The 21,782-nt window shown below is 38.8% G+C and overlaps 1 protein-coding gene and 1 long non-coding RNA gene across 2 annotated transcripts in view; one reads left to right on the top strand and one right to left on the bottom strand.

The window, feature by feature from the left end:
* Nucleotides 1–18,962, bottom strand: part of ZNF638 (zinc finger protein 638) — a 130,228-nt gene extending 111,266 nt beyond the window's left edge. The window contains exon 1 of the mRNA XM_027620752.1: nt 18,941–18,962. The gene's annotated coding sequence lies outside the window, so the exon portion shown is untranslated. The remainder of the gene's footprint in view (nt 1–18,940) is intronic.
* Nucleotides 17,606–20,779, top strand: LOC113937079. Its single transcript, XR_003524481.2, has 3 exons — nt 17,606–17,765; nt 19,409–19,531; nt 20,643–20,779. It is a non-coding gene; the product is annotated as an uncharacterized LOC113937079 (long non-coding RNA).
* Nucleotides 20,780–21,782: the final 1,003 nt, after the last annotated feature.

Below are 21,782 nucleotides of genomic sequence, written 5' to 3' on the forward strand. Positions count from 1 at the left end.
GCCACCACGAAGTCCACAAAGCTGGCATACAGGTCTGCAGTTCACCACAATATATACTCTATCCAGACTCCCAAAGCAATGAAGGGAAAGGAGGAAGACCCTACAGGAGTTTAAAAACTTACATTGGTCTCTACATCCACGTCTAACACAGGCATAATTCAAGCTAGATAAAGCAGAGGCTCTCAAACTTCAGCGTACACCTGAGTCATCTGAAAGGTCTGTTAAAACACAGGTTGCTGCCCATCCTACTCCCCAAGAGTAGGTTCTCATCCTGTAGGTCTGGGACGGGGCCCCCAAATTTGCAATTCCAGCAAGTTCCCAGGCAATGCTGCCAACTGCTGGCACGGGGACCACGCCTGAGAACCACTGAAGAGCATATTCAGAAGCATAATTCTATCCGACCCCAAAGAAGGATCAAAAGGGAGCAAGGAGAAATGTGAAGGGTGCTAAGCTGCCATTCTCCACCCCCCGCCCCCGTATTGTCATTTCTTAAATAAATACATTTTTTTCTAAACACTCAGCAAAACTGAAATGTAAACACCCAACTAGACACTGAACTTTATGGACGAAAAAAGTATCTATTCATAGTGACAGTTCAGTCACACCCATTATTTAGGATTAGAGAGACATTTTCCATTGTCCTCCTTTTCTCTGTTTTCCTTGAGCTGGTTTGAGAACTTTAGGAAAAAAAAAATTTGTGTGTGTGGTCAAAAGCTTTACTAGAGAGTCTTTAAGGTCTATGATTCTATGAAAAAGCAACAAACAGCAAGCAATTGAGAGGGCAGAGCCATAGCGGCGTCCGAGCCAGGGGTTGGGTAGCACTGCCAGGGAGAGGAGAGGACCAGGGAGCTTCTCACAGGCAGCAGTCATCTGGTCCCCAACGAAAGAATTTCAATGAGGCAACAAACTCAAGACTTATTACAAAACACAGCACAGCCTCTGATTCCTCAACTGAACACAATTACTTGTCTAAACAGAGTCTGGCTGGACCCTCTGATCCTATCAAAGCTCATGGGTGTTATTTTTTTAATGGTTTACCTTGAAGCTTTCATAAGAAATTCTCATGGAATATTCCGCAGGGGTAAGAGAAGGATGAAGGGAAAAGTCTTGTTACATGATGCTGGGCTGGCTAATATGGACTTATGATGCTGAAATGAATAGGCAGGAATTTTTCACGTTTACTCCCTAAAACTGCCACCATGAAACAAACCACCCTGAAAATATGTTTAGTGCCTCAGTTAAGGAAAAGTGGTAACAGGGTAAAACTAATTAGAATGATGTGATCCCCATATTTCCATAGGCATCTTCCCCAAGAACATAGCTAAGATTTTACTTTCCACCAATGGCAAGGGTCACAAACTCAGATACCTATAGGGAACCAGCCAGGAACTTATAATAGTTGAATAATATATATTGATAATTGAATATATCAAATTGAAAATAATTGACTATATAATAATTGATTAATAATAAATTAGAGTGATCAAAATCAAAGAAAATTCAAATGCCAGAAAGAGAATCAAACATTATTTTTAACAAACCATGATTTAGGCATGTAACATAATATAAGCATTTATGACAGGAGAGATTATCAATTTGAAACTGATAAAATACAAATTAAAAAATAGGAACACTTAATTATTAAGGTTTTCATGTAGCTCACAACACCTTAGACCTAAAACCAAGAATCTGACACCATTTCCCTTGTACCAAGATGTCAATGTAGTTAGAGTTGCATGCAATGTGTAATATGAAATTCATCCCTGAATCTTTGAACTAAGAGCAGTATTTTTTTTAAGATTTTATTTATTTATCTGAGAGACAGAGAAAGAGAGATAGAGCACAAGTTGGGGGGGCCAGAGGCAGAGGGAGAAGCAGACTCCCCGCTGATCCCAGGACCCCAGGATCATGACCTGAGCCAAAGGCAGACACTTAATCCACTGAACCACCCAGGAGCTCCAATAGCAGTATTTTTTTTAAAAAAATTTATTGTTATGTTAATCACCATACATTACATCATTAGTTTTTGATGTAGTGTTCCATGATTCATTGTGCATAACACCCAGTGCTCCATGCAGAACGTGCCCTCCTTAATACCCATCACTGGGCTAACCCATCCTCCCAGCCCCCTCCCCTCTAGAACCCTCCTTTGTTTTTCAGAGTCCATCATCTCTCATGGTTCGTCTCCCCCTCCGATTTCTCCCCCTTCATTCTTCCCCTCCTGCTATCTTCTTTTTTTTTTCTTAACATACATTGCATTATTTGTTTCAGAGGTACAGATCTGTGATTCAACAGTCTTGCACAATTCACAGCCCAATAGCAGTATTTTTTTAAATTGAGTTTCATAAGAGAAAACAATTCCTCTTAAACACAAGCACTTACAAACAAAAATAAAATGTTTGCATAGTGAGTTTTGAATTTAGGGTAATTCAAAGGTATTTGTGGAATTCTGTTGCTCCAATGTTATAATATTTAGTTTTTATACTTTCATTTGTAGCTATCCATTCACAGTATTGCTCTTAATTGAGAAATGTTAGCTTATTTTAATAAAGTATAAAATCAAAGAGTCTGCCTTAGAATTCAGTCTTAAATTCCATCATTTGGGGAATTAAGTTAAGACCTTAATTTTCATTGCTAGAAACTTCAGCATATGAAAATGATCCTGATTATTCCTTGCCAAATGTTTGCCAAAAAACATGTATTTACTAAAATGGGAGAACTGAATCATATAAATGTGGTACTCCCTGTGAATACCCCTGTAAAGAAATATTTGCAGTATATACTTGAGCTGTTATTTAACCAGAAAAGCCAAATCTTTGGCCATTCTTCACTGGTAAACTGAGGCAAAGGTTTTCTCTTGGATGACAAGTACAAATTGATTTCTCTTAACAACTGAAAAAACATTTTCAGTCCTAAACTGCATATAGGATACTAGAGTTGTACAAATCATGAATCCCACAAAGCCTTGAAATACCTAAAGTTCAAGAATCAGTATTCAATTTATGGTGATAATTACTATACTCATTGCATTTTTAAGCCTTTGGACTAAAATCATTCCTAGTGAAATCTGCAATAAACAAATTATTTTTTTAATTTTTTAAAGATTTTATTTATTTATTTGAGAGAGAGAGAGCATGAGCGGGGGGAGAGGTAGAGGGAGAAGCAGACTCCCCGTTGAGCAGGGAGCCTGATGTGGGACTTGATCCCAGGACCCTGAGATCATGACCTGAGCTGAAGGCAGATGTTTAACCACCTGAGCCACCCAGGCGCCCTGCAATAAACAAATTATTAAATTCATGTCTTGTCCTTTCACCATGTCACAAAAATGTCCAATGTTAACCTAAACTATTTATTATTCCAGGAGCACTATCTATCATCAAGCTAATATATTTTTAACCTATTTTCATTAAATTTTGACAGACTTTTCTAACACACATAAATGAGTCATTTGATACTGGCCTTTTCATGGGTGACAAATCCAAAAGTTCTTCGACCCATTAAAATTTTCAGACACCACAGATATTTCTGTGTCATATTATCTATACATATGTTTTCGCAAGCTTAAATTGAAAATGCCATAAATACTTTAAATTTGAAATGTAATCTGCCTTGTAAGTTCTCAGTCATATATTCAAGATGCTATGAGATAGTATTTCCAATAATATTGACATTTTTTTACATTTCTTTCCGTTTGAGGTACATAATTTCTGCTCTACTCAAAAGGCATTGCTTTAGGAACTTACCATCTATATAAGGTATTGATACCCAGGAATTTTTTTTTTTTTACCAAATAAATACATATCATAGTGGCATCCCTTATTTAATTCCCATCAAAAACAAACTTTATTATATCTTTTCTAAATACTAGTCATGGTGCTAACTATGTGGGGTTGGTTTTAAAATGACATCTTAGGGATGCTTGGGTGGCTCAGTCAGTTAAGTGTGTGCCTTCAGCTCAGGTTATGATCTCAGGGTCCTGGGATTGAGTCCCGGATGGAGGGGGAGGGTCCTGCTCAGCGGGGAGTCTGCTTCTCCCTCTACCCCTCCTCCCTGCTCCTCTGTGTTCCCTCTCTCAAATAAATAAATAAAATCTTAAAATAAAATAAAATGGCATCTTAATTTGCATTCTTTTTTTTTTCTTTTAAGATTTTATCCATTTATTTGACAGAGAGAGACACAGCTAGAGAGGGAACACAAGCCGGGGTGGCGGGAGAGGGAGAAGCAGGCTTCCCGTAGAGCAGGGAACCTGATGCGGGGCTCAATCCCAGGCTTGATCCCAGGCTCGATCCCAGGCTCGATTCCAGGATCCCGGGATCAGGACCTGAACTGAAGGCAGATGCTTAAGGACTGAGTCACCCAGGCGCCCCTAATTTGCATTCTTTTGACACAAACACACTTTGTTTGCATACTAAAACTCGGGAATATTCCCTTACACGCGCGCGCACACACACACAAATCTCTTTCCTTTTTCTTTTTTAATAATAAAAAGGCCTTTTTCTTTCCCCACTTTTGACAGGCAAGTGGATCTAAAATATACAGTCTTCCCTTCTTAAAGCTACAGGGGACAAACAGCAGCACAAGTAAAATCGAAAAATGACTATGGATACTTTGCCTAGATTTGGGAGTAAGAGGGAGTGGTGGGGATGGTCTAAGTGGAGAGAACATGTCTCTCTAAAAGTGACAGATGCTCCCCAACTCCAGCCTCTCGCAGCCATGTGCTAATGTAATCTCAGTGTTTTCAGAGCTTCCAAGTCTTTAAACACTGGAAATGCAGATTTGTGCGTGTTTGTGGGTTTACATGAAGCTGCTTTATTTCAAAGAGTTAGCAACTAATTAAAAAATATATAAAACACTGTGAGGGTCCAACAAATGTCGACAGCCCATTAATTTGGGACATTCCCTTCAATCCATCCTCCCCTAACCCATCATGAGATTTAAGTCCTACCAACATCAATCTATATTCTTAGTAAAACTAGTAAAGCAAGCAATAGTCTTTTCACACAAAAAGGCCTCCCCTCTTTGGCTGTAGCTTCACAGTGTTCTACCAAACCTTGGTTAACTGCCCAGAACTCCCAGTTGCATCTAAAAAGCCTAAGTTTTTTGTTTTTGCTTTTTTAATGTCCTTACCTCCTTTTTGTTATCCAAACTGCTCTTGGTCTAAGAAAACTGAGCTCAAAATGGAGCTGTTTAGCTCTTTTAAACTATGCCTATAGAGATAAACAAACAAGAAAACTGGGATGAGAAATTCCTGTTCTGTTTCTGTAGCCTGTTCTTGTCAAAAATCTTAAATACATGGCACATATTCTAGCTCTTTACCTGAGAAGCAATTACCCATTCCATCTGTCTCCATAAAAAGTGAAAAAATCTATAGAACAAAAATGCTGAAGCAACTATGTCATTTTTTTTTTATTTAAAAAAATTTTTTTAAGATTTTACTTATTTATTTGACAGAGAGAAAGAGAGCACAAGCAGGTGGAGTGGCAGGCAGATGGAGAGGGAGAAGCAGACTCCCCACTGAGCATGGAGCCCCAGTTGGGGTTTGATCCCACAACCCTGAGATCCTGACCTGAGCCAAATCAAGAGTTGGATGCTTAACCGACTGAACCACCAGGCATCCTGCAACTGTGTCATTTAAAATAAAGAATGGATGAAAACATTTTTTTTTAAAGATTTTATTTATTTATTCATGAGAGACAGAGAGAGAGAGAGGCAGAGAGAGAGAAAGGCAGAGGGAGAAGCAGGCTCCCAAGGAGCAGGGAGCCCGATGCGGAACTCGATCCCAGGACTCCGGGATCATGACCTGAGCCGAAGGCAGACGCTTAACCATCTGAGCCACCCAGGCGCCCGGATGAAAACATTTTTAAGGAAGTAGGGATTTTGCATGTCATATTCTCTAAACATTCAATAAAATTCCAAATCATAAAAAGATTTTTAAAAAATCACAAATACTGGGCGCCTGGGTGGCTCAGTTGGTTAAGCGACTGCCTTCGGCTCAGGTCAGGATCCTAGAGTACCTGGATCGAGTCCTGCATCAGGCTCCCTGCTCAGCAGGGAGTCTGCTTCTCCCTCTGACCCTCCCCCCTCTCATGTGCTCTCTCTCTCAAATAAATAAATAAATAAAAATCTTTATAAAAAATCACAAATACTTGGAAATTAACATACTACTAAATAATCTTTGTATCAAAGAAGTCAGAAGTGAAATTACAATCCATTTAAAAGGTGATGAAAAGGAGAAAATTTTAGACCAATGAACTACCATTTTAGGAGCTAAAATAGTCCTCGCGGGAAATTTTAAAGCCTTAAATGCCTTTCTCATTAAATAGGGTTTTTTAAAAATGTAAAGGAATTATTTATTCAAAATAAGGGAAAAGGACAAAAAAGGAAAAAACAGTAGGAAGCAGGAATTAATACAGATAAGAATAACTTTAAAAGATAATAGCAAGGAGGGCGCCTGGGTGGCTCAGTTGGTTGGGCGACTGCCTTCGGCTCAGGTCATGATCCTGGAGTCCCAGGATCGAGTCCCACGTCGGGCTCCCTGCTCAGCGGGGAGTCTGCTTCTCCCTCTGACCCTCCCCCCTCTCAAGTGCTCTCTCTCTCTCTCATTCTCTCTCTCTCAAATAAATAAAATCTTTGGGAAAAAAACAAGTTGAGTATATTTTTTTTTTCTTTTTTTTTTAAGATTTTATTTATTCATTTGAGACACAGAGATAGAGAGAGAGAGAGAGAGCAGGAGGAGGGGGAGAGGCAGGGGGAGAAGGAGAAGTCGGCTCCCTGCTGAGCCAGGAGCCCGATGTGGGGCTCGATCCCAGGACCCTGGGACCATGACCTGAGCCGAAGGCAGACGCCCAACCATCTGAGCCACCCAGGCGCCCCAAGTTGAGTATATTTTTAAAAAAAGATAATAGCAAGGATATATAAATACAAAAGCTTGTTCTCTGAAAGAACAAGAAAACAAAACTAATTTTTGGCAGAATGGAGAAGGATGAAGAGGGTTGAATAAAATGCATAGGATCAGAAATAATCAAAGGAATATCAAAGAGCTTTAGTAAACTGCAAGAGAATATCACATGCAACTCCACAGCAAGAAATTTAAAAACCAAAAGAAAATGAATAACTTCTTAGCAAGGTATAAATTACAAATTATAAAAATTGACTCCAGAAGTAGAATAGAAAATTTGAATAGATGAATCACTATAAAAGAGAAAAAGTCATGTGTGTTGTATCTATATATGATACATATATGTGAGCATGAAGAAAAGAATAGCGACATATATTGCTATACACTCACACTGCTAAGATTGTATACATTACATTGCTAAGATGTGGAACATAAAAAGGGAAAGATTAATCAAAACATGACTATTAAAAAGTAAGTATCTGGGGCACCTGGATGGCTCAGTCGGTTAAGCACTCGACTCTTAATTTTGGCTCAGGTCATGATCTCAGGGTTGTGAGATCAAGCCCCATGTCAGGCTCTGTTGCTGGGTGTAGAGTCTGCTTAAGATTTTCTCTCTGCCTCTTCTTTCTCTCTCTCTCTCCTTTAAAAACAATTGCTTGGTCTCCTATTCCATCCTCTTTTGCCATTTTAATTTTTATACTATCATTTTATTGAAGTGTTGAGAACTCTTAAATATTGTCTTTTCAAGTTTCTGAAATCTACCTTAGTGTTCGTTGTAATAATAGTAATTACCATCTGACACTTAGCATGAAGCAGGCAATATGCTCAATAATTTACTACTATTATCTCATTTAATCCTCAAACCCTGTGAGGTAGGTACTATTATTAGACCAATTTTACAGATGAGGGAACTGAATTTAGAGGAGTGTGTGCTCTTAGTTAGTACATTCTATTGCTATAAAACTAATGGTTAAAAACCCCAACAAAACAAAATTACAGCAAATTGGTGATATATGCAATGAAATAAAGCATGGTAACATCTTCATTCAATGATTATGAGATATCATGTAGAGGTGCCCACATTTTGGATCAAATAATGTTAATATTTATACAATTTGTAGTACTGGTAATCATAAGGTGTTTGCAGATGGCAAAGGATAAATAACATTTGTATAGTCATGGCTAAACAGACCTGGGTGACATGCAAATAAGAGAAATTTTTTAAATTTCTAAGCAGTTTTGGAAAAATGGGATGCATATTTGTTAGAATACAGGCTAAGCTGGTATAACAATGGCCCCAAAATAAGATGGCTCAAATAAGATTAGAGTATGTTTCTTTCTCAATTAATTGTCTAGACATAGGCTTAGCTTTGTTCTGTGATGCTAAGCCCCCAAGTTCCTCCCACCTTGTTGCTTGCATTCTCTTTGTCTGCATAGTTGAAGTTAGCAGTCTGCCTTCCAGTCCACATGCAGAAATAAAGAGGAGGGGAGAGCAAACCCAATCTTCTCAAAGCATGCTTTCTCAACAAAGACAGTATCACCTTCAAGTGGGCAAAAGCTGGTGCTTGAGGAGTAGAAGGGCAAAAAAAAATGTGTTTTTGTAGATAAAGCACATATATTCATATAAAGTGTATAAACAGATATACAATGTATCTGTGGTATTAAAATTTTATGGAGGAAATGGGGGGGGACCCTAAAAAGGCTCCTCATGGCAGTGATAATAAAAAAAGGTTGAGAAACTCTGTGTTAAAGGCAAGTACCAGGGGCGCCCGGGTGACTCAGTCAGTTAAGCATCTGCCTTCGGCTTGGGTAATGATCTCAGGGTCCTGGGATGGAGCCCTGCGTTGGGCTCCTGCTCAGTGGGGAGCCTGCTTCTCCCTCTAACCCTCTTCCCTCTTGTGCTCTCTATCTCTCATTCTCTCTCTCTCAAATAAATAAATAAAATCTTAAAAAAAAAGAAGAAGAACTTCCCATATTTGTATAACTGGAAAAGTCATTCAGGTTAAATTCTAGTTTTCCTTCAAGGCCCTGATGAAATGTTAACTTCCTAGCCAGAATTTATTGCTTCTTACTTTGTGATTCTACATCACATTTTTCTCAGTGCAATACCTATTACACTGTATAATGGTTCACTTTGTACCAGGCTGTCTCTCCAATGAGAATACAAAACTGAGGTTTACTTATTTTGATGCCCTCCAAGTTCAGTGTTGAACTCAAAAAAAAGTTTCAGCCACTGTCAATTTCTGGTAGGGAAACCAGTCTGGGACCAAGGTAAGAAGGCTTCCAAGTTACCTATTTAGCTCATCAATGATTTGCCTTATATATATATATATATATATATATATATATATATACTGCTTAAAACAAGTCAGTAACCTAGCAAACAAAAGAAACCCAGAATACAAATTTATTCATTTCAATTATCTTCTCTGTCCACCAGAATTTTCATATAGATAACTTTACAGGACCAGGCAAATTAAAAATCTCAACATCGCTAGGTGAGTTTTATAGAAGAAAATGTGTGATCCAATGGAAAGCGATCTTTGTGTAGATCGCTTTCCATATTACCTAATTTCAGCCTTTCATTGCTGTTGAACTATTATACTTTATTAGTTTGTACTGAAGAAAAGTTAGAGCGATGTAAAATAACTCTTGCCTCTAGGCATGTAAATTCTGTCTGGTGGAGGTTCAAGTGACTCCCCTCTACCCTGAAAGAGGCCAGTTCTGCTTTCATTTGCATTTTCCTGATCTATAAATATGTCTGTTCTTTGGCTTCTCCCTTTGAACTGGCTGTAACATCTTCCTGGTTCTCTCATTTAATTAATGAGTTAAATAAAATTTTCAACATTTGTAAACTTTATATTTGTATGAGAATCATGATTTTTACCTATTCTTTTAAAATTGTCCTTCAACAGCCCATATATACAGGACAAGAGGGATTGGTTGGGTGATCTTAACCAAAATGAAAAAGCACAGACCAGAATTACACAAACCTGGACTCAAATCCCAGCTCTCTGATGCACTTGGGACCACTCCACTTCGCATCTGCAAAAACACATCATTCACACTGCAGTATCTATGAACGGGGCTTCAGTGTATAGCACTCCGCACAGGTCTACACTGCCCATGTGGCATTGCCACTTCCTCCTCAAGAGCAATTTGTGTGCATGGTGTGTGTCCTAGCGACGAGCCTGTCCCTTGTCTTTGCCTTGGTGATGGATGAGATGTTTTATGAACCAATAAAACATCTATATGTGCTTCACTGTCATAATTAAGCAAACAGCATGGGAGTAGAAATGAATAAGGTAAAGAGGTAAGAATGGCCGTTAAGTGTTAACAGCTTTGATCAGCACTGTCCAACAGAATGTTTTGTAATGATGGAAATGTTCTAGATCTGTGCTGTCCAATATAGTAGCCACTACTCCCCACAGGTGGTTATTGAGCACTTGAAATGTCATTAGTGTGACTGAGGAACTGAATTTTTAATTTTAATCTAATTTTAATTAACTTACATTTAAATACATGTGGCTAGTGGCTACCATATTGGACAACACAGGTGTTGCTACTGGTAGAAAGAAAAATTTCTAGACTCAGAAAAATGGGAGTGTAGTCTTCTCAAGCTTTTTGGTGCAAGGACCTACATATTTAAAAAGCACTGACAAGATCTCATTCTTTTTTTACGGCTGAGTAATATTCCATTATATATATGTACTACCTCTTCTTTTACCATTCATCTATCAATGGACACGGGTTGCTTCCATATCTCGGCTATTGTAAATAATGCTGCAATAGGAGGGATGGGTGAAATAGACAAAGGGGATTAAGAGGTACAAACTTCCAGTTATAGGATAAATAAGTCACAGAGATGAAAAATACATCATAGGGAATATAGTCAATAATATTGTAATGACATTGTATGGTGATAGATGGTGACAACACATATCATGGCGAGCAAGGAGTAATGTATAGAACTGTCAAATCAATATGCTGTACACCTGAAACTAATATAATATTGTGTCAATTATATTTCAATAATAAAAAAAATTGCAACACACACAAAAGTAATACAAAAATAAATAAAAACCACTGAAACTCCAAAGAACTTTTATTTATGTGGGTTATATCTACCAGCAGTCATTATCTTAAGAAAAATAGAAATTTAAAAATATTTATTAGTCCATTTAGAAATAATAATAAACCCATTATTTTATGGAAAAATATATTTTCCAAAACAAAAAATAAATTAGTGAAAAGAGTGGCACTGCTTTATATTTCTGCCTTTAGGCTATTGCAATATCACATAGCCTCTGGAAAACTCCACTGTATGCTCATAAGAAAAAGGCAAATATCGCATCAATATTATTATGGAAAAGGTCTCAGGAACCCCCTGAGATGCACTTTGAGAACCATTCATCTAGCTATCGGATAAGTAACAGCAATGGTTAACTGATACAAAATGTTTAGATACTCCCTTCCCTAGGGCCACTCTCCAAACCTGTTGCGACAGGTGACTTCATCAGCCCGGTAGCAGGTTACCATTCAAGGGCAAGGATACAGCACCAGGCAGAAGATAAGGAGGTTAAGTGAAAACCTATAGAATAAACTGTGGGACCTTAGTCCCTGTGCAGAAAAGAATTCTCATAGCAGGCCTGAGACTTCTATCCTTTGAAAGGTCTGCTTGCAAAGTTAACTCTTGGCTGGAACCTAGGAACTTTGATTTCAGAAAGGATCCAACCACTCCCTGATAAGAGTTGTTTAATATACCTAACCATAGTTTGCACAAACAGTGTAGTTTATGCGGAACACCTGCTCTCCCTGGGAGTCTGGAATTTTGGTTGGTACGTGCTAGGCAGAGGGTACCTATGTGAACGGTTCCCAATAAAAATCTTGGGTGTGGAGTCTCTAATGAGCTCCCCTGTTAGACAACACTTCACACATGTAGTCACAATTCAGTAATGAAGGGATTAAGCATATCCTGTGTGACTCTACTGCAAGAAGATTCTGGAAGTTTCTGCCTTGTTTTCTCTGGACTTCACTCCATGTTCCTTTTCTTTTTGCTGATTTTGCTTTGAAGCCTTTCATGAAAATAAATCATAACTGTGAGTATGACCACAGGGTGAGTCCTGTGAATATTCCTAGTGAATCACTGAACCTGGAGGTGATCTTGGGGACTCTTGACACAGTGCCTTTCATTGCCCTGCTCCCAGCATGTCAACACCCAGGATTATATCCCACACTGCAGAGGACTGTAGGCTTCTCTCTGAAGAAACTGAAAAATGAAGAGAAAAAAAGGACTACAAAGGGTAGAAACAATGCAAAAAGCAAAGGGAAGTCCCAAAATAAAACTACAATGAATATCTTTAAAAAGATAAGAAAATATACTGCATTGATAAAGAGCAGAATGCTATAAAAAGAAGCAATTGGAACAAGAAACAGCAATATGAAATTGAAAATATAATAAACTGAAATTCTGAGTAAAATGGCTAGGAAATAGTGTTGAAAACTTGCCCAGAAAAGTTGGGGAGAGAGAAGTTGGGGGGTAAAAAAAGAGAGAAAGAGATGAAAAACAAAAGGGAAAAGACAGGAAAATTGAAGGATCAATCCAGGAGGTCCAAAATTCCAACTAAGAAAAAAAGAGAACAGAATAAATGGAAAGGAAGAATTTTTGAAGCCAATTTCAGCACACTACAAAAAACACAAGAGGCGTCAGGCTGTGAGAGCTCACCAAGTGCAGAGCACAATGAATGAAAAAAAGAATCACATCAAGGTCACCAAATCATCAAGTTTCAGGATACCAAAGAGAAGATTCTAAAAAGCTTTCAGAAAGGAAAAACAACCCATAAAGGGATATGAGACTTATGACACCAGATTTCTTCACAGTAATACTGACAACAGACACTCTAAAATTAAATCTTAATCATTCTGAGGAAAAACCTAGAATGTCATACTCAGCCAAACTACAATTCAACACCCCAGCCATGAAGAAAAACATTTTAAGACATACAAGGACTTTGAAAATTTCTTTTCTTAGAGTGTAACTGTACTAAGTGCTTGAGCAAAATGAATGAGTCAACCAAATCAGGATCTAGGTAACAGGATCAAAAACAGGAAAGAGGTAAACCAGGACTAGAGCTATGCACCAAACCTAGAGGACTTTATCTTTTAGTCCTTTTATTCAGAATTCCATTTTGGCTATCACATGTTTAATTTCATAGAACACTTTCTTGTTCTCTGATTGTTTCTTTCCATAGCATCCAAATCCTATTTTATGGATACAGTCTCTTTTCTTAACTCTTTAAAGATACTAATCTCTAGGTTGGTTGCAAACCTAGAAACAGACCAGATGTATGTGAAGAATGAGACCTATAGGAAGGAAGTCTTACGGAAAAAATGAAGTTGATAGATTCTTGTAATTGTTTGAGCATTTGACAGCATTTGAGTACTTGGAAAAAGCCATAGATTTGACAGAAAATTAGGTAAGTGAAAAAAAAAAACAATCTTTATCTTTTGGCTCAAAGGCTAGTCATATTTACCTAATCATAATAATATAAAACCTAACTACTGATTTAACTAAATATTGAGATAAAATCTCAATTGAGAGGATGGAGGAAGTGGAAATAGAACAGAGAGAGAGAATAAAGGCATTAAATCCTCACCATAAAGTATCAATTCTCAATTTACAAAAAAATAAAATAAATAATATCTAAATCATTTAAGTCAAGAAATAGTTATAAAGTATACTTTCACTTTAAGACTTTAGGAGGTAAATACTAGAAGAAAAACTTAAGAGTTGAAAGTGGTTGCCTTAACAGAGAGAAACAAGGGCTTAAGACAAATGAACATGTGTCTCATATTTTTGTGGCAAATTGTTAAGAACTGCTTTATTTTGTTCAACTGTGTGTGTGTGTGTGTGTGTGTGTGTGTGTGTGTGTGTTTGATTTTAAAGTAAAATTTAAAAAAAAAATTGGGGCATCTGGGTGGCTCAGTTGGTTAAGCAATGGACTTTGGATTTCATTTCTGATCAGGTCATGATCTCAAGGTGGTGAGATTGAGCCGCAAGTTGGGCTCCGTGCTCAACACGGAGTCTGCTTGTCCCTCTCCTTCACCCTGTTTGCGCTCTCTCTTTCTCTTGCAAATAAATAAATAAATAAAATATTTAAAAAAATAATTTAATGATATTTAAACTGGAAGCTTTTACAATTCCATACACCATGTACACTAAATGGCTTCCTCTTCATTCAGTAAGAGTGCCTTGTACTCAACACCCCAACCATGAAGAAAATTCTTCCTTTAATTGTTTTAAGGTCCATCTCCTTTCTTTATATTCTCTCTATGTTCTAATGACTTTTTTAAAAAAAACTTTTATGGGCACCTGGGTGGCTCAGTCAGTTAAGTATCTGTCTTTGGCTCAGGTCATGACTTCAGGTTCCAGGGATGGAGCAGGGAGCCTGCTTCTCCCTCTCCCTCTGCCTGCCACTCCCCCTGCTTGTGCTCTCTCTCTCTGTCAAATAAATACATAAAATCTTAAAAAAAAAACCTTTTATTGAGGATGCTCTCTATGTATTGATATGAAAAAAAATCTCCATGATACACTGTTGAATGGAAAAAGCAAAGGAAAAAAATGGCAAATATACCCAAAAGGGAAAAATGTAGATCTGTTTTGACTCGGATATGCATAAAACATCTCTGGAATGATAAGCAGTAAACTAGTAATAATGCTTACCAGGGTAGGTGAATTGGAGAAATGGGAATTGAGGAGATGAGGAACAGGGGAAAGAGGGAAACTTCATTGTATAACATTATTTTTTACGTTTTAACCCTGTAAAATCATTGACTACTCTAAAAATATCTATTTTTTAATTTTAAAAAATACACCTCTTTATACTCTTTATCTCAGTACAAAATTTCAATCATATCACACAATGAACTTGCACACTTACATGCCAACTTGAGAACTTAATTACCAGGCTTTTAATCATTACATAAATAAATCTATTAACCTGTATTAAAATTACAAAGGCTCAGATAAAATAGAAAGAGTAAACCTTGGGGATAAGCAGGGACATATGGATAATCCCCATTTATCTCTAGGGATTTGACGATTATTTGGAAGACAGAATGGTTTCAATGCCTACATATGTAAATATAGTCTTTGCTTTTTTCCTTCTTTAAACCTAGCTCCTTCTTTAAACCTAGAGTTTTTAAACTTTGCTAAGCAAAAGAATTTCTCTCCAAGTGACAAGGCTGAATATTAAATCAAGCATAGTCTTTACTATACTTCAGAATCTTCTTTTTTTTTAAGATTTTATTTATTTATTTGAGAGAGAGAATGAGATAGAGAGAAAGCATGAGAGGAGGCAGGGTCAGAGGGAGAAGCATACTCCCTGCTGAGCAGGGAGCGCGATGTGGGACTCAATCCTGGGACTCAATCCTGGGACTCCGGGATCATGACCTGAGCAGAAGGCAGTCGCTTAACCAACTGAGCCACCTACAGGCCCCCTACTTCAGAATCTTCTTATACTTCTTTTAACCAAAATAGAAAACTATTCATACTTTTTAAGTATTCTTTTTTTACCCTGATATTATATTATGACCATCTTTTGATTTTGTCAATTTTTTCTACAGTGTGATTAGTAATGGCTGCATATGTTTACATTACATTAATATATCAACCATAATATATTAATCAACATATTAACATATTATAATATATTATTATATTATAACACAACATATATTAATATATTATAATACAATATCAATATTACATTGTATTACTATATTAATTAATATATTATAATATTAATTATTACATTGTATAGATATTCTCTGACTTAAATTATTTTACCATTTCCCTATTTGGGGACCTTGAGTGTTTTCAAAGTTTCACCATCACAAGAAACATCGCAACAAATATCCAAGTAACTAACCCTATGTACATATCCATTATTATTTCCTTAGAGTAAATTCTTAGAGATAGAATTGCTGGGTCAAAACATATCTAAAAATTCAGGAATTTTAACAACAATGGGCAAAATGCCCTATAAAAACCTAATTAACTGTTAATGGGAAACTAAATATACTTAAGGGAAATGAGAGGATGCTTTACTGATTCAGTGTGTGAGTCTTCAGATATCCCCAATGAATCCCCAAATCTCAAACTGCGAAATGTTGCACACATAACATGCCAAAAAGTCAAAAAAGAGGCTATTGAACCTTGACATTAAAACCATAGCTCTTACATGAATGCTGCAAGAAATGTAGAGGCTTCAGAGAAAGGGGAAAAAGAACTCTTAGCAATGACACATCACTGAAAAATGGCAGACTCGAGTTCTCAAAGCCTTCCAATTTAACGTCATTCTAAAAGTCACAGTATTTCCTGTTAGTTACAATATTCAAAATTATTAAAGCATTTTTGTCATCACCTCCATATCTTAAAGGAGAAAATGCCATAAAAGTTTCTGCTGGTGCTGACATTTCAATGGAGAAAAATAACATTTTTAACACAACCAATAAGCCCCACACTCCCTGAAGTTGCATACTCAACACCATAATTTAACACCACTCAAAATTTGGAACCTGAATATGTAGTTGTGGGTCAAAGCAGGCCTAAGTAAACTGGGAAAAAATAATCTTTCAAAATTGATGACTCAAAACACTGTACATGGGTTTTTCTTTTAGTTTTCTGTATTTTGTAAAATTTCCTTAATAAAAGAAAGTGCATAAACATAAATTAAGAAAGCTCAAACTTATTATTTAGGAAACAAAGTGTGGGTGTTGCATTCAAACGATTACCCTGACATTAAAAACTATTTTTGGATGAGATACAGCATATTATAAAATTGAAGAAATCATAAGAAACGTAATATAACTTTCTTAAAAAAGAGCAATCCCAACAAATTCTTTAAACCATACTCTTCTCATAGACCAAAAAACTGAGTAAGTTTTCCTCACCACCACAAAACGTCCCCAGAGGCAAAAGGTAAAGAATCACGGCATGTGATAGCTCACTCAACTCCCCTCTCTAAAGTACACTTAAAGTTCAAAAAAATATATATTTGATTGCAATTAAAAAGGCACCCTTGTTTCAAAAAAAAAAAACCACTTAAAAGTTCAAATAAGAAGTTACTAAGAATCATGATGACTAGGGACAGCAAAACACTACCCAAGTCCTTTAAGCATATGCAAAAAAAGGATATACAAAAAAGATGAATTAAGGGTGCCTTTTGATTTTACAAGACAATTCACAGCAACATTCACAATTGTAAAAGGATGTATTTAAAGTACTTACACTTTTCCTATTTAATAAAAGAGAGCAACATTTTTATTTTCCAACACCCTAATAAGAACAATAATTACAGTATTCTCCAATCTCCCATATGCTCTCATTTTTAAAAAATCCATAATCTTCCGATCCTAGCAACTAAATTCCAGCACCTTTTTCTCAAGCCAGGAATTCCTTTCCCTAATCCTTAAGGAATAAGAAATAGACACTCCTTTTCAACTCAAACCAATAAACGGGGTCTTGGGAAAGAGCAGAGCAAGCTGAAACAATGTCACCAGAGCTTAGATCTGGAAAGGAGCGCCAAGAATGCATGACAGAACACTGAACGTTCCGTTCTGCAAAATGTCTATCATTCTCCTCTCTCGGCTCGCACAAAGGCCACAAAGATTGGGAGAGGGCAGTACAGTACCGATACGGGGCTGTCAGAGCAATTCACTTAACACGCGTCGTTTGAGTCCGCTCCAGCGAGAGGACCGGACGTAGACTCGGGCCACCGGGGGAAAGGAGCTGATGCTGCTACGGAGAGCAGCTCGGCCCCCCGCCCCCCTTCCCTCGACTGGGATGTGACCAGTATCCTAACAGGTATGCAGCTCGCCTTTCTGGGGACTCTTGGAATGTACAAATCCGTGCAATAAATAGGCGGGCCCGGCGGGTGTCCGCAGGCAGCGCGGGGCTCCGGGGCGTGGCAGAATCCCCGCGGCTGTCAAGTGGGCTGGGGGCGGGGCCGCACGCGCTATTTACACCATTCCAAAGTCTGGAACCTGGGTATGTAGTTGTGGGTGAAAGCAAACCTAAGCAAACTGGAAAAGCAAAATCGCTCAAAACTGATGACTCAAAAAAAAATTTTTTTTTTTGATGACTCAAAACACTATCCATGGTTTTTCTTTTCTGTACTTTGAGAAATTCCCTTCATTAAGAAATCTATTACTCTAGCGCGCCTGAGTGGTTCAGTCGGTTAAGCGGCTGCCTTCGGCTCAGGTCATGATCCCAGGGTCCTGGAATCGAGCCCCATGTCCGGCTCCCCGCTCAGCAGAGAGCCTGCTTCTCCCTCTCCCTCTGCCTGCCACTCTGCCTACTTTTGTGCTCTCTATCTCTCTGTCAAATAAATAAATAAAATCTTTAAAAAAAAGAAATCTATTACTCTAAAATAAGAAAGCTCAAACCCATTATTTAAGGAACAAAAGTGTCAATGTTGCATTCAAACGACTACTACCCTGAGATCAAAGACTACTTTTGAATGAGATACAGCGTACTATGCACTACTACAAAGTGATTTTTTTAAAGGGCAATCTTTAAAAAGAGCTCCAGCTCGTCGGATCTCTTTCTCTTATTTTGAAGACTCCTCATCACCACGGCGCCGTGTCCCTACAGTGTAAAGGATCGTTTACTTAATCGTGCTCTCCCAAGACCCGCCCGCAAAGCGCCGCGTCCACAGAGCCTGTCCAGACCCGGGAAAGAGCTGCTGGGACCGCGAAGCCGAGCGACAAGTGCCCGTGAGGCGTCCCACGGCTATTCGCTGACCGTCTGGAGCCTCCGCACACACAACTTGCGCAGCGATTAAGACCGGCCTACTCGGAGAGTGACAGTAAGGGGGGGGTGTGAGGAGGGGAAGCGGAATTTGGATCCGAACCCCGTGACACGAGGATGCCTTGGCACAGACCCTGCCGGCCCGCCGGCCCTCGCCAGCCCACCCACTGCCAAATAGCCGCAGAGGACGCAGTAGGGCAGGGAGCCCAGGGGGCAAAGGAAGCGCTCACCGCTTCAGATGGTCCGAAGCCCGCCGAGCTGCGGTGGTCGCGGAGACCAAACTCGGCGCCGTATCCGCAGCTGCAGCCCGGGTTGTAGCCCCGGCAGGAACCGGATCCCGGGGCATCGCCGGCGGCTCCCACAGCACCAGAGCTGCTCCCAGAGCTGGGCACACGCCGCCTCTTCCGCCACCCGGCACAAGGCTCCCCGGCGCGGCCCGCCCACCCCCGAGGAGGGCCAATGGGCGCGGAGAGCGGGAAGCCGGGGGCGGGGCGCGAGAGGTCCGGCAGCCCAGCGACTCTGTCCGCTGAGAGGTCCTAGCCCACCCGCCGGGAGCCGTCCAGGTTTCTGAGTCCCCCGCCTTGGACTCGTGTGGAGAGGGCAGGGGACGCACATTCCGCAGATAAAAGATCTGTGAGAGTCTGAGATGTTCGGGACACACTTTTGATTTTGCAGGGTCTCTTTCTTTCTCTTTTTAGACTTCTTCGTCCGCTGTTCACGGAACACCAGCCACAGTGTTTGGAGACGCACGGGAATGAGAAACAGTCCCTGCTTTCAGGGATCTCCCAATCAGTCGGGTGGAGGAGCAGATAAAAAAACAGGTAACTAGGAGAGCCCTCATGAGATGCATTCCAAAATCAAAAGTCATGTTTTGCAGTGGGGGTATGTGGGAAGGGGATGGGGGGATTCTGCTAGGAGAGAACTAAAAGGCTTGTTACTCTGCAATACTTGTAGCCAGGATTCACAGTGGAGAACAGTGCATACATCTTTTTGGTTTTCTTTTTTTCTTAATGACATCCAGATAATATGCACGACAGTTAAATATTTCAACAGCATCAAAAATACATGATATACAATGAAAAGAAAATTCCATTATCCATTGGCACCTCCCCCTCCCCCAATTTTCTTTCCTGTTAGTATATCACTGCTAACTAATTTGTTGTATGTCCTTTCAAAAACACTCTGTGCAGTAAATATATGTGTAATATATATGCTGTGTATGTTATATATATACATACTCTTCGCCCAATCTCCTCACCGCCCCCCCTCGGTACTCTACGCAGTTTTGCCACCTTGGTTTTCTTCACAACATTATATTTTGGACAACTTTTATTATTTGTGCTGATTGCGTAGTATTTCATCAAATTATTGTTTCAAGTTTTTCCCATTCTTTTCCTTTTACAAACAGTGCTACAGTCAGTAGTTATATTCTCATTTATAGCCATTTGGCATGTGAACAAATGTCTGTCTAGGCTAAATAGCTAGGTGTTGAAGGCTAGATCCTAAGGTATGGACTTTAAAAACTCTGATAAATGTTGCCACACTGCTCTCCATACAATTTGTGTCAGTTTATGCTCCCACAGCAATTTATCAGGGTGTCTGTTTCCTCACATCTCTCTATACAGTATGTTATCAAACTTAATTTTCAAAAATTGCCATTCTGTGAACTGTCTGCTCATATCCTTCGCCCATTTTTCTGTTCAACTGTTGGTCTTTTTTTTCTTTATTGTTGGGGATATATATATAATATATATAAATGAATAAACTTGTTTATTTATCTATCCCTCTCTACATATAAATAAAATTAGTCCATTGTGAGTAAATTGTTTATCTTTCCCTCACCTTGTCTTTTGGTTTTGTTTATTGTGTTTTTTGCAATGAATTGTTTATTTTCATATAGTCACATTAATTGATTTTTATTTATGTTTCTAGGTTTTTTTCATCTTAGAAAGTCTGCAACTACCCCCACATTAAGATTCTTCCATGTTAATTCTTTTTTTTTTTTTTTTTTTAAAGATTTTATTTATTTATTTGAGAGAGAGAGAATGAGAGATAGCACGAGAGGGAAGAGGGTCAGAGGGAGAAGCAGACTCCCCGCTGAGCAGGGAGCCCGATGTGGGACTCGATCCCAGGACTCCAGGATCATGACCTGAGCCGAAGGCAGTCGCTTAACCAACTGAGCCACCCAGGCGCCCTCCATGTTAATTCTTAATCTCAGGAACAAACTGAGGGTTGCTGGAGTGGTCGGGGGTGGGACGGATGGGGTGGCTGGGTGATAGACATTGGGGAAGATATGTGCTACGGTGAGCGCTGTGAATTGTGTAAGACTGTTGAATCACAGATCTGTACTTCTGAAACAAATAACGCAACATATTTTAAGAAAAAAGAAAAAGAAGAAGATAGCAGGAGAGGAAGAATGAAGGGGAGTAAGTCAGAGGGGGAGACGAACCAGGAGAGATGATGGACTCTGAAAAACAAACTGAGATTTCTAGAGGGGAGGAGGGTAGGGGGATGGGTTAGCCTGGTGATGGGTATTAAAGAGGGCGCATTCTGCATGGAGCACTGGGTGTTATGAACAAACAATGAATCATGGAACACGACACCAAAACAAATTATGTAATATACGGTGATTAACATAACAATAAAAAATTAAAAAAAAGATTCTTCCATGTTTCCTTCTAGTATGTTTGATATCTATACAATTAATCCATAATGAAGATAATCTACAATAAAAATAATATATGTTATGATAAAGAAATAAATCAGAGCAAAGGATATGATCCGATAATTCTCCAAAGAAGATATCCAAATGCCGAATAAACACATGCAAAGATGTTTATAGTGTCAGTAGCCATCAACAAAACAAAAATCAACACCACAATGAGATATCACCTCACACCCACCAGAATGGCTACAATCAAAAAGACAGATAATAACAAATGTTGGTGTCTTAGTCTGTTTGAGTTGCTATAACAAAACTATCATAGCCTGGATGGCTTAAACAACAAACATTTCTTTCTCACAGTTCTGAAAGCTGGGAAGTCCAAATTCAAGGCACTGGGCAGATTCTGT

The sequence above is a fragment of the Zalophus californianus genome, chromosome 8 (genome assembly GCF_009762305.2).
Source record: "Zalophus californianus isolate mZalCal1 chromosome 8, mZalCal1.pri.v2, whole genome shotgun sequence".
Lineage (NCBI taxonomy): Eukaryota > Metazoa > Chordata > Mammalia > Carnivora > Otariidae > Zalophus > Zalophus californianus.